Source organism: Panthera pardus, unplaced genomic scaffold (genome assembly GCF_024362965.1).
Source record: "Panthera pardus isolate Hobbes unplaced genomic scaffold, ASM2436296v1 HiC_scaffold_1, whole genome shotgun sequence".
NCBI lineage: Eukaryota > Metazoa > Chordata > Mammalia > Carnivora > Felidae > Panthera > Panthera pardus.
The window spans coordinates 50,305,366-50,317,194 of record NW_026526654.1 but is presented as its reverse complement, the minus strand read 5'-3'; the positions used below and the strand labels follow the sequence as shown (position 1 = coordinate 50,317,194).

Below are 11,829 nucleotides of genomic sequence, written 5' to 3'. Positions count from 1 at the left end.
AAGCTGTTCTTCAGTTGTCCCAGAGGGGATTTTAGAAAAGGATAAGATTCAAGCACAAATAAATTGCTTACTACTAATATATATTATTTACGCATATATATGTAATATATATACAATATATAAATATATATATATATATATATATATATATATATATATATATACTTTATGAGACCAAAATAATAAGATAATCAAACTCTCAGCCTGAATTCATTGGTCATCTGAGAGACTGAATTTCATTGTTCTGTCTTGAAATTTAGAATAGTGTGTATTTCACTGAAGTTACACATAAAAAATGGATCAGTTATACTAATGATTTTTTAAAATCATTGTAGCCTTGGCTACGAAATAAAAAACAAAATAAAATATGTCACCCAAATCTGATTAAATTAATATAAAAGTTAAATTGACATTTCATAAGTTATTTTTAAAAATATGGAACACTTCATGAATTTGTGTGTCATCCTTATGCAGGGGCCTTGCAAATCTCTATATCATTCCAATTTTAGTATATGTGCTGCTGCAGTAAGCATGCTAACTTTTGTTCCAATAGAATCCTTATCCCCTTAGCAATTTGATAAAGAATATAATAAATATATACCATCACTAATTTGAAATTGAATTATTTGCTACTTAGGTTTTTATAGCTACCGTACTAAATGAGAATATTAACAATGCATGTATTTTTTCTACTTAATGGTTTATAGTTTGTCTTTCCACTTTGCCTATTTTTTGTATGCCTGGAAATTAGGAGATAGATATATTTATATCTTATTATCTTCTTCTTCTTTTTTTTTTTTTTGCCCCAGAACATGCTTTTAAATCATTGTTCCTTATTGTCATACACTGCTTCTTATTGATTAGATATTTTTTACTGAGCAAGTTGGTTATATCAATAAATTGTCAGACTTTAGTTATAACATTAACAGAAAGATAAGTATAATACAGATAGTACCTTCTTAGTACTAAATAAAGAATGGTCCTTGAGGTCAAGAAGCATAGAGTCAAGGAAATTAAACAATTAAACAAACAATTGTGATTAAGTGTTTTAGGGGTATAAGTTAGGTACAAAGGATTTAACACCATTGATGATGGATTGTAAAATTTGAGTTATGGAAAAGTGAAGACAGGATGTCTTCATAAATGGTGACTCCATGTGAGGTAAATGGATTAGAGAGATTGACAAAGTCAAAGAATTATGAATGCAGATCTTAATTTTAGCACAAATTTGCTATGTGGCTGGAAGAGTTACCAAAATAACTAAAGGCTTCTTTTTTATGAAAGAGGTCTTCTTCATCACCCTTATACTTATAGGAGGATTTGGAATTGTGCTGTGAATCAGAGAAGGGGAACGTGTGTTTGTTTCAACATTCTAGGAAAAACTACATTATGTCTCCACCAACCTATAGTAGTGAGAGAGAAAATCTGTGGCCATGATACCATGTGATGTATGTATTTGATACCATGATTCTAGAACTAAATTCCCTTAATTTTAAAACAAATATTGGTACTGATTCCATTAAGCCCAACATTCCTCTATAAGTTTGCCTCTACCAAAAATCTTGAACACCTGTTTTTATTTTCTTTTTGTCAAATGGACTCCTATTTCATTTCAGTGTTCTGAATTGCATAATCTCATGCCCCATCTTCCTTCTCAAAACTTTCATTATGCTTTCTAAAGCTCTTGATCTGTGACAACCTTGCTCTCATTAACTTAGAATAAAATGGAAATAGGGCCAATTTTTGTCTGGCCTGCTTTGCTTCTCTAATGTCACTTCATTCTCTCCCCAGCTCACCACGTTCTAGCATCGTTGGTTCTCTGACTCTACATCATGCTATATGCTTTCCTTTTCCAGGTACTTTGCACTTGATTTCCCTTATGTCTAAAAATTCATCTGCTGGTTATTTGGTAACCAACTCCTTCCATTCCTTCAGATCATAATTTAGGTTGTCTCTACATGAAGTCTATCCTCCTTACCTTCTATCACCTTAATTTATAGCCTCTCACACACAATATTATTATCTACTGAATCTCCCTTCTAATTCTGTTTCATTGGCTTGATTTTGTTGTGTGTTTATTTGTTGTTTATTGTTGGTAAGTCTCACTTCATAATGAGAATATAAAACCTGGGGGTCCTGGGTGGCTCAGTCACTCAAACATCCAACTTTGGCTCAGATCATAATCTTGCAGTTCGTGAGTTCGAGACCCACATCGGGCTCTCTGTTGTCAGCACAAAGCCTCCTCTATCTCTCTCTCTCTGTCCCTCTCCTGCTCTCTCTCTCTCTGTTTGAAAAATAAATTAAAAAAATAACAAAGTATAAATAAAACTTAAAGGTTTAATGCAATATTGCTTTCAATATACTAGTAGCAAGCATTTTTGTATTGTCCATTCTGTGTGAAGTAGTAGGCATTGAATAGTATAAGATGTGCAGTTTCTTTTCCAACACATAGGCACCAAAAAAGAAAAACAAAGTAAAAACAATTTAGTACACGGAAAGCAATATTGCATTAAACATTTCTTAAGGGTTCTGAGACAGTTAATGTATTCCTGAAATTTAGATTATTATAAATGAGTCATTTTCAGCAGGGAACATTCTTATTTTTCTTAAAATTGAAGTCTTTTATTCAAGATACCATTATTTTTAAGATACTTAACTTTATGTGTTTTTTTCTCTTTTTTCCACAAAGGCAAAGAAATGGGCACTATAAAAGGAACAATCACATTCTCTGATCCCTTGTAATCATTCAAACAAGCTAATTATTAATATGTAGCTTTTCAAGTTTTGAATCTTCAAACTCACACACTTTGAGGGAGAAAAATGAAGTAATTAGACCTGGTTTCTGTGAATACCCCCATTTAAGGAATATATATTATGGGCTACATTGCTAGGTGCTTTGTCCTCTCTCATTCTATGCCATTTAAATTTTGGCTTGTACTAACAATGTTGTGATTACTAATAACAATAAGAAGATAAATAAGACAAGACAAAAAAATAAGAGGAAACTCAGTTTGAGAGATTAAGAAGATTCTCAAAGGTAGTTATAAAAGTGTGTGTGATGGTTAATGTTATGTGTCAATTTGGGCCACAATGCCCAGATATTTGGTGAAATATTATTCTCTACATATCTGGGTGTTTCTGTGAGGATGGTTTGGGGTGATATTGACATTTAAATCCATGGGCTGTCTGTAAAGCATATTGTCCTCCACAGTTTGGGTGGGCCTCATCCAATCAGTTGAGGGTCTGACTATAATAAAGACTGATCTCTGAGCAAGTTGAAATTCTACTTGCAGATGACACTCAGACCAGGACTACAACATCAGCTTTTCCCTGGATTTCCAGTCTGCATATTTTGGAACTTGTAGTCTTCGTAACCATATGAGTCAGTTCCTTAAGATAAATCTCTGTAGATATACACATGCTGTTGATTCTGTTTCTCTGGAGAACTCTGAAAAATACAGAGTGGATCAAGAATTATAACTCATAACTATCTGATCCCCAAACCCCCTAGTTTTACCAAAATACACAATATACCTTCTTGCAAAAGATAAACCTCCAAGAAAGATTTGGTCAGACTTTAGAGTATAGCATATTTTAGCTGATAGTTTAGGCAATTGGGTAGGAACCAGGCTGAAAGACTAAAGTTATAAACTGATATAAAGGAGAAATAGCAGCATTGTACAGTAGTTGAGAACGCAGAATTGAGAACAGGAAGCCCAGTGTTTCAATTCCAGCTGTACTGTCAACTGGGAGTACCTGAGCAAGTTCTTTAACCTTCCTATAATGAAACTTGTAGGAACCCACCCAGTTCTGCTTGGATCTAGATCCTTTTAACTGTTTTGTTCATTCCAGTTTGCTTTACCTATGTGTTATTTGCTTCAAACTGCTACAGTACGGACTCTATTCAGAGGACTCCCATTTGCAACTAAAGCTGTTTTGACTACAGGTAGACAGATAGGACGTGCCTGGAAGCTTATAACTGCCTGGGGTATTGTTAGCCAAGGACTAACTGGTGTAGTAGGGTGAAAATTCAGCTCATTTGTCTTCAAGATAATATATAAGGCCTAATTTATATTCTAGAACTTCCCTCTGGGATAAGGCCATGCTTAGCTAGAAATTACACCTTACTTGGTTTCTTTATCTTTCCAACCTGCTTCCTCCATTTCCTTCTGGTTTCTCCTGGGAGCACTTTCTAGATAAATCATTTGCTTAATAATCCTCTTGCCAGTCTCCTTTGGGGAAAATTGAATAAAGACATCAAGTTTCTCATCTCTACAGTTGGAATGTACTCTTTAAGTCAAAGGTTGTTGTGAGGGTTAAGTGAATTAATACATACAGAACACTTATAACAGTAACTAACACATTTAATGTGATAAATATGTCTTAGTATATTAATTATAAAATACTGAAACAATATATGTTCAATTAAAACCACAAAAAACTTGTCGAATGCTTACTATGTAGTATACACATTCTATGCATCAAAAAACAAGTAATCAGCTATCCCATATTTACTCTCAAGTATATTCAATCTACATAGAGAGACAAGCTAATATTAATAAATGCAATCTAGTCAATATAATGATAGCAGTACATATTGAGTGCTAATGGTTTTCTAAATAGTAATATAAAAAAGTCATCTTGGGAACAGAACTCAGCCCAAGTAATCAAGGAAGATATTTGTCAAAATGGCTAAGTAGGGATTACACAGTTCAAAAAGTGTGGAGGATTATGGGGAGTGAAATAGAGACAACAATATATGCAGTGTTTGAAATATTTGGAAGAGTTTTGCAAATTATTATTATTTGAGCTGAGTGTAGATGTGTGTCTGCTTATGTGCATTTGTCTGTAAATGTATGTCAAAGTATGTGGTGATATATGTGTGTATGTGTGTGTGTCTAGTTGGGAGTGTATTGTGCGTGGCAGAGAGAGTGAGAGAGAAGGTATATACATGAATCTGTGTTGAGGTGTATTTAGGGGCTTAGGATTGGCACGGAGGCTGAAGAGATAGGCAGAAACTGTGTTAGCATTCTGATATATTCAGGAGTTTGTACTTTATCTTAAAGGCAATGTCAAGTCAAGGATAGATTTTAGTAGGGGAATGGAATATTAGAAAGACAAGTTTGGCAACTGTTTAGAATGGAATTGAGGGAAAGGATGGTAAATAGGTTTTCAACTCATATGTCAACTCTGATCAATTGGTAGTGGCTGCCTGGAGTTCTTGTTGAGGAGGATTTTGAGGTCTTGTCCAGGTTAAATTGGAAAGAACTCCATGACTGAGTATCAGTGTCTTCCATTTATTTCTCATGTCCTAACCCTTTCTTTATTGAATCTGTCCCCTAAAGTGCATATCTGTTATAGATATCAGATGTAGATCAACTGATATCATCATAAAAATACAGATGAAAAACTTTTTTTCTCTGAATGATTCTAACCTTGAAAATGCAATAACATTTTTACTTGTCTTAGGAAAAAATATATGGGTTAGCACAGACATTAACACATAGATATATTAAAATTATTAATTTAATGATTTCAACTAATTTGTAAACACTATTTGGAAAGAAAGCTCTGGTAATCCATATGTGTAGTATCAGAATAGAAAGAAAACCAAACACGTAAATAAGAAGAAAGTTTTAAGACTAAATATTATGAGATATTATTGTGTTTGTAAATATATAGACTGTACCAAAATTTTCCCCCCTTTACTTCAGTTAGACTAAATACCTCTTATTTGTGTTTTGCATATTACCCTACTGATTTAGATTTAATTGACTAAATGTTATAAAATATTCCAGAGTCATCTTTACATAATAAGTACTCCCTCATAGTCCAAAGAACAAAGCATATGGAGCCAGACAAGCCTACTTTAGAATCCTGACTTTGTCACTTACCAACATTTGGATCTCAGACAAGATTTCCTTGGTGTGTCCCCTCTCTAAACATGTAGTACTAACTTAATAAAATTATTATGAGGTTCAAATTCAATAATATGTATGTATACAAAACACAACTTATAGAATAGTGTAATAAGTCCTGTTGAGTTTTGAAAATACAGTTCTTATGTCACATTATGTTAATTGTTTGAAAAAAGACTAAAGTAATTTTGAAATCAATCACATGCTAAGAAATGTTTAAAAACAAAAAATCCCGAAAATACACATTTATTTTTAGTCCATTACATACTAAAATGTTAGATACTGGAGTCACTAATTTAAAAATTCATGGTTCACATAATAATAAGCGAGTAGTACAAACAGAGATATATGTGTGCCTCACTCTCCATTAAACAAAGTGCAACTTGAGTATGATTTCTTAGGAACCCCATAAGAAAATTTCACATAGTTATATTAACTATAAATTTAACTATAAATTGATTTTTATAGAACTATTCTGAATTGCTTTTATAGCACATGGTTATTAATACATGAATTCTGAATTGAGACATGGCTTCAAATACAATTGCTCTTTCCAAAATGCCCACGCAGAGATTAGATGTGAGAGTAAATAGATCTTTTCACTTTTAATGGTTAATAATTACCCTTCCAAATGATACCTTCATTGATAATACCACCTTATATACAAATTGTGTTTGATTCTTTTAAATAGAATAATGTTGGAAATGGATCTCATGGTTTTACGTACATTAATGATTTTCTCGAGCTTCGTGTAATTTAAGAGAACACTGAGTTGAAGTGTAGTTGATTTGTAGTATGTTCAGTTTCTTCCTATTCCATCAGGTACTGCATTAGCATGACCCCAGAGTCTGTAGTTTTAAAACCTGGGAAATAGAGCAAAACTTGCCGAGAAAATGGTCCCTATAGCAGTCAAAGACTTGGAAAAAAAATATTGCTCTAAAAACTAGTGTCCTTGGTCCAGCAATAAATATGTTATAATTTTAATTTAAAAAAGCTAAATATGAAATCATTTTTTCTAATGTTGACACTCATGTTGTAAAAAATTCAATTTTTCAGAAGGTGTTTCATCTAATTTTAAAGACTATCGCATTCAATGGATCACCATGTAATACACCATTAGTGCCTCACTGTTCAATTATATGAAGACCAAACTACTAGAGAAATGATCCATTTTATAAATTCTTACTATATTTAGATTTAAAATCTGTTGTTTTGTGATCTCTTGCAACTTGATGTCACACATTATCATCTTCTTTTCATTTAGTGGAAGCATGGGGAAAGAAAATGTACTATCCAGTCATGGTTGAGTTTCTTTATGTTTCACTTCAGTTTTCTGGGCATTACTAGTGGCTTTTATTTCACAGTTGTTTCTTGTTTAAGTCTCACACAAGATGACAACAGCATGGGGCAAATCATTTTTGGCTTAATTTGAAATGGTGTTTTCAGGGTATTTTAACAGCAGCAATTCTCATATGAGCAAGTAAAGATCATAAATGTTATCTGTATCTCCCCAGATAAACTACAAATAGAAAAACAAACACACACCAGAATTTGTAAAGTGATAAAGGAATTTAGTATGTCTAAGCCATGCGAGTAGAGTTTGAACATGGACAAAATCTATATATATGAAATTTGGCACACTCTTAAAAGGAACAAGCTAAAAACAAGGAAAATAAAAATGCTTACAAATCAAACAAACTCTACACCTAAATTTTTTTTAACTTTTTTTTTTTAAACATTTATTTATTTTTGAGAGACAGAGACAGAGTCAGAGCAGGGGAGGGGCTGAGAGACAATGAGACGCAGAATTTGAAGCAGGCTCCAGGCTCTGAGCTGTCAGCACAGAGCCCGATGTGGGGCTCAAACCCACGAACTGTGAGATCATGACCTGAGCTGAAGTCGGATGCTTAACTGACTGAGCCACCCAGGCGCCCCTACACCTAAATTTAATCTAACTTTATGCTATCCAGGTGAAATATATGTATGCTAGGTGTCAAAAAAAGTTAATAATTACAAAGTTATTGCTCTGTGCATGTGTGTGCGTGTGTTGGGGGAAGGCATACTTTTTTTTTTTTTTTTTTTTTTCAACGTTTATTTTATTTTTTGGGACAGAGAGAGACAGAGCATGAACGGGGGAGGGACAGAGAGAGAGGGAGACACAGAATCGGAAACAGGCTCCAGGCTCTGAGCCATCAGCCCAGAGCCTGACGCGGGGCTGGAACTCACGGACCGTGAGATCGTGACCTGGCTGAAGTCGGACGCTTAACCGACTGCGCCACCCAGGCGCCCCGAAGGCATACTCTTAAAAATAAACAGTAAGAGTCATCTGGTTAACTTACTGAGAAAGATAGTAAAATTATTTCAACAAAAATAGATTGATAAAAACTTGGGAGCAGGAACTGTGCCTTGTGGATTCTTATGTCCTCTACCTCAAGCATATGATCATCCACCCATTGACTAACAGTAAGAATGAACAAATGGTGGGCATCTGGGTGTCTCAGTTGGTTAAGTGTCTAACTTCGGCTTGGGTCATGATTTCACAGTTCATGAGTTTGAGACCTGTTGATATTTACCAATATCTGATTTAGAGTGAGTATGTGAATGTCACAAGCAAAAGTATATTTATCTCCTTACCATCTCAAGTTAACGTTGTTAGTGAACTCTTTGTATGCAGAATTATAATTGAGACACATGTGGGTTTCTCTATTTCATCTCTTGATAAATTCTAACCATCAAACTGTATAATGAGGCTATCTCCTCCCTAGATCTGTATTCTATTTTTATATAATGTAAGCCCAAGATTACATCTACTTTTTTATAAGCCATCAAATTATACTGACAATTCATATTGTTTGTTTTAAATAAAAATCCCAACCTTTTCACATGAAGAAATCAAGTTACTCTTTCTTTTCTGTATATACAAACTGATTGTAAAAAAAAAAAATTGTATGTAAGTAAAATGAAAATTAAAATTTTGGCTGAGAAGGTGATGACCCAAGGCACATAAGTATATTTAAAATTAATTTATTTATAAATAAGAGGGACACGATTTTCATAGTTTATGTATTAATTAAATTGTTCTGCTGAGCCTGAGATGAATGAATTTGGAAAAGAGACAATACTTTCAGAGTTATTGTCTGGAACTCATATCCACATAAAAAGTGATGGAGAAAAAAACCACCTGAAGTATTTCAACTTCCATTAATTCTTACTAAATTTTCTTCTCTTTGTTTTTTATTATTGAATTTGTAAACACTTTTCTTACCAATCACCTGTCCTAAAGCACACTACTTCACTTTTATGTATACATATATATACTATACATTTCTCTAAATAAAAGTGGGAGAGGATATTGCCCATGTCACTTTGGTAGTTAAGTGAACAAATATAAGGTCACATGAATTATATTTGATTTCAGTGAGTTTGCCATGGTAATGATAGAGTAGATATTTGCAATCAAAGCCAGTTATTTCTAAAAATTCATGAAGTATACATACCTTAATAAAAGTAGGTTTTAAAAACAGTAATATTTTGTGGTGGAAATGGAGAAGAAGAAACAGACTTAAATTAATCATGCAAAAAAAAAAAATCTAGTCCCAAAAGTTTGGTTGTAATTGGGTGGCATTAAGATAGAAATGCTCAAAATAGAGTTTTGTTGTGTTGTGTTTCATTTTTTTTCCTTAAAAAAGCTGTTCTTAACTTATATTTCTAAATAAAAATATAATTATTGAAACTCATTGTAAAGGCATGCTGTTTGAATTTGTATCCTGTCCTCTCCTCCTTTTTCCAGGACCAGTAATGCATCCTACCATAAGACAGATCTAATCAACAATGTTACTGTGCCTTCTCTGACTTCTCATTTGAACTTAACATTTTTTTGTCCCCAAGATTGACAGATAATATTTTTTTGTTTTTCTGCATGTTTTATATTGCTTATTTATCATTCTATGTTTATAAAGAGTTCTCAGCTTACTTTGCCACCCCCTTATATCCATTATAATACATTTTGTTTCTATATTCCTTCTTTATCTAATAACCATGTTTCCAGGAACAATGCATGTTTATGAAATATATCTTACTCATTAATAAATGTCTTGTTGTTCTTAAATCAACGTTAAAATAAACATACATATGTCTAGGAGAATAAAAGTAGCCTGCATAGGGTGGCATTCCAAATTCAAATTCTAAGTTCATTTCTTTTACTTATTAAGAGTAAAAACAATAAACTCTCTAAAAGAGAGGATTAAATGATATAACTAAATACAAATGCAAATTAGAGCTTTGCTCATACACCATATCTTATCTATAAGATTGGCAAACATTCAAAAGTTTGCAAAAATACTTTGTTGCCAAGGCTACAGGAAAGCAGGAACTCATACATTTTTGTTAGGAAAGCAAAATGGTACAACCTTATGAAAGGGAATTTGGCAAATTACATATTCGTTTCCCCTTTTACACTGAGATCTCATTTCGAGAAATCTATTCTAAAATACACTGGCAAAAATCCAAAAATACACATACACATATCTTGTTGCGGTAGTGTTTGCAGTTTTAAACAGTGTATTGTGGCTGCAACTTATTGTCCACCAATAGATTGAATAAATGATGATACCACCCCACAATGGGGTTCCACAATGGGGTCTTTGTTGCTGTAAAGAGTAATAATTTATGTCTATATGCTTTTCTGATATATATCTGGGATTAATTATTTTAGAGATAAAAAGTGGGGTAAAGTGTGTGTAAGATGTGGGCAAGGTATCAATTTATTTCCTCTCAGCTCCTAATCAACCGTTTTTTGTCTTGTTTTGTGATACCAGAGCAATATCCTCTTCCTATAAATTTGTTCTTTACAGCTAGCAAAAATATTTAGCTTTGTTAAGAGAAAGCGTTAGAGTGGCATTGTAAACAGACAGAGATACGATGTCACTTCCTTTCCCAGTTCTGGTCCTGTTTCCAGTTTTCCTTTTATCAAGCATGGTTCTTGAGGTCCATTGATGCTCATATTGTAAGAACAAATACAAATTAAAAATAGAAGATTTTAATTCTCCTGTTGAAGTTAAAGGAAGGGAATCTACCTTTGTTGGGACATTTACTTTGGAGAAGTCGTATGTTCTTTCTTTGCCTCTTTGAAATGTGTGTAAATTTATTAGAAGGGTAAATGAACCTGGGAACCTGTCAAGGCTTGGGAGCCATCTCTTAAAATGCAAGATGTCTACCCTATCTCCCAGTTTCCTGGTTCCAGGTTGCAAACCTAACCTTATTCCTGTCATAAGGATATAAGAAATTATGTTTTCTTTTAAAAGTATTTAGCAAAACAAGTGGCTACTTTAATTACCAAGTGATTTAGGATAAACTGTATGTAACAAATGGTGCTGTAGAGTCCTCTTAATCAAGGATTAGTTATTGTTTATCTGAAAAACATATATAATGTACCACTTGGCTACATAAAAGGGTATGATTTCTTAGAGTTTTTGTGATCTCTTTAGAAAATACCTGTGATGCACATCATGTTATGGTTTAATACTCTTTCCCTAACAAAACTTGTTTTATTTCTCTTCTATTTCTGTAGAGAGGTTTTCTCAGGTGGCAGGAGATTTAGTTTCCAGTTATATTTACCCAACAATATTAGTGGACCTCACAGACTCTCCCAATACAAGGATGCTTTACGGCAGTTTTCAGTCAAGCTCTTGGGCCACCTACTCCTAGAACCCAATATAAAGACCATCTCTGCCACATTCTCCCAGTCAGTGGGCTATTTCTATGATCAAGTTTCTACCACCATGGAGACAACTACTTACCTATCTAACAACTGCTTTCTGTAGACCATCGCGGATAGTGTTATCTGTTTTATTACCTATGTTACCTGTTTCATTAGCAAATGCCACTTCCATAGCAGTTGTGGCAGAACCCT

At 33.5% G+C, this 11,829-nt stretch overlaps 1 non-coding gene across 1 annotated transcript; it reads right to left on the bottom strand.

Moving 5' to 3' along the window:
• Positions 1-429: 429 nt before the first annotated feature.
• LOC128776643 (U6 spliceosomal RNA) lies at positions 430-533 on the bottom strand. The gene has a single exon (XR_008421812.1). It is a non-coding gene; the product is annotated as a U6 spliceosomal RNA (small nuclear RNA).
• Positions 534-11,829: the final 11,296 nt, after the last annotated feature.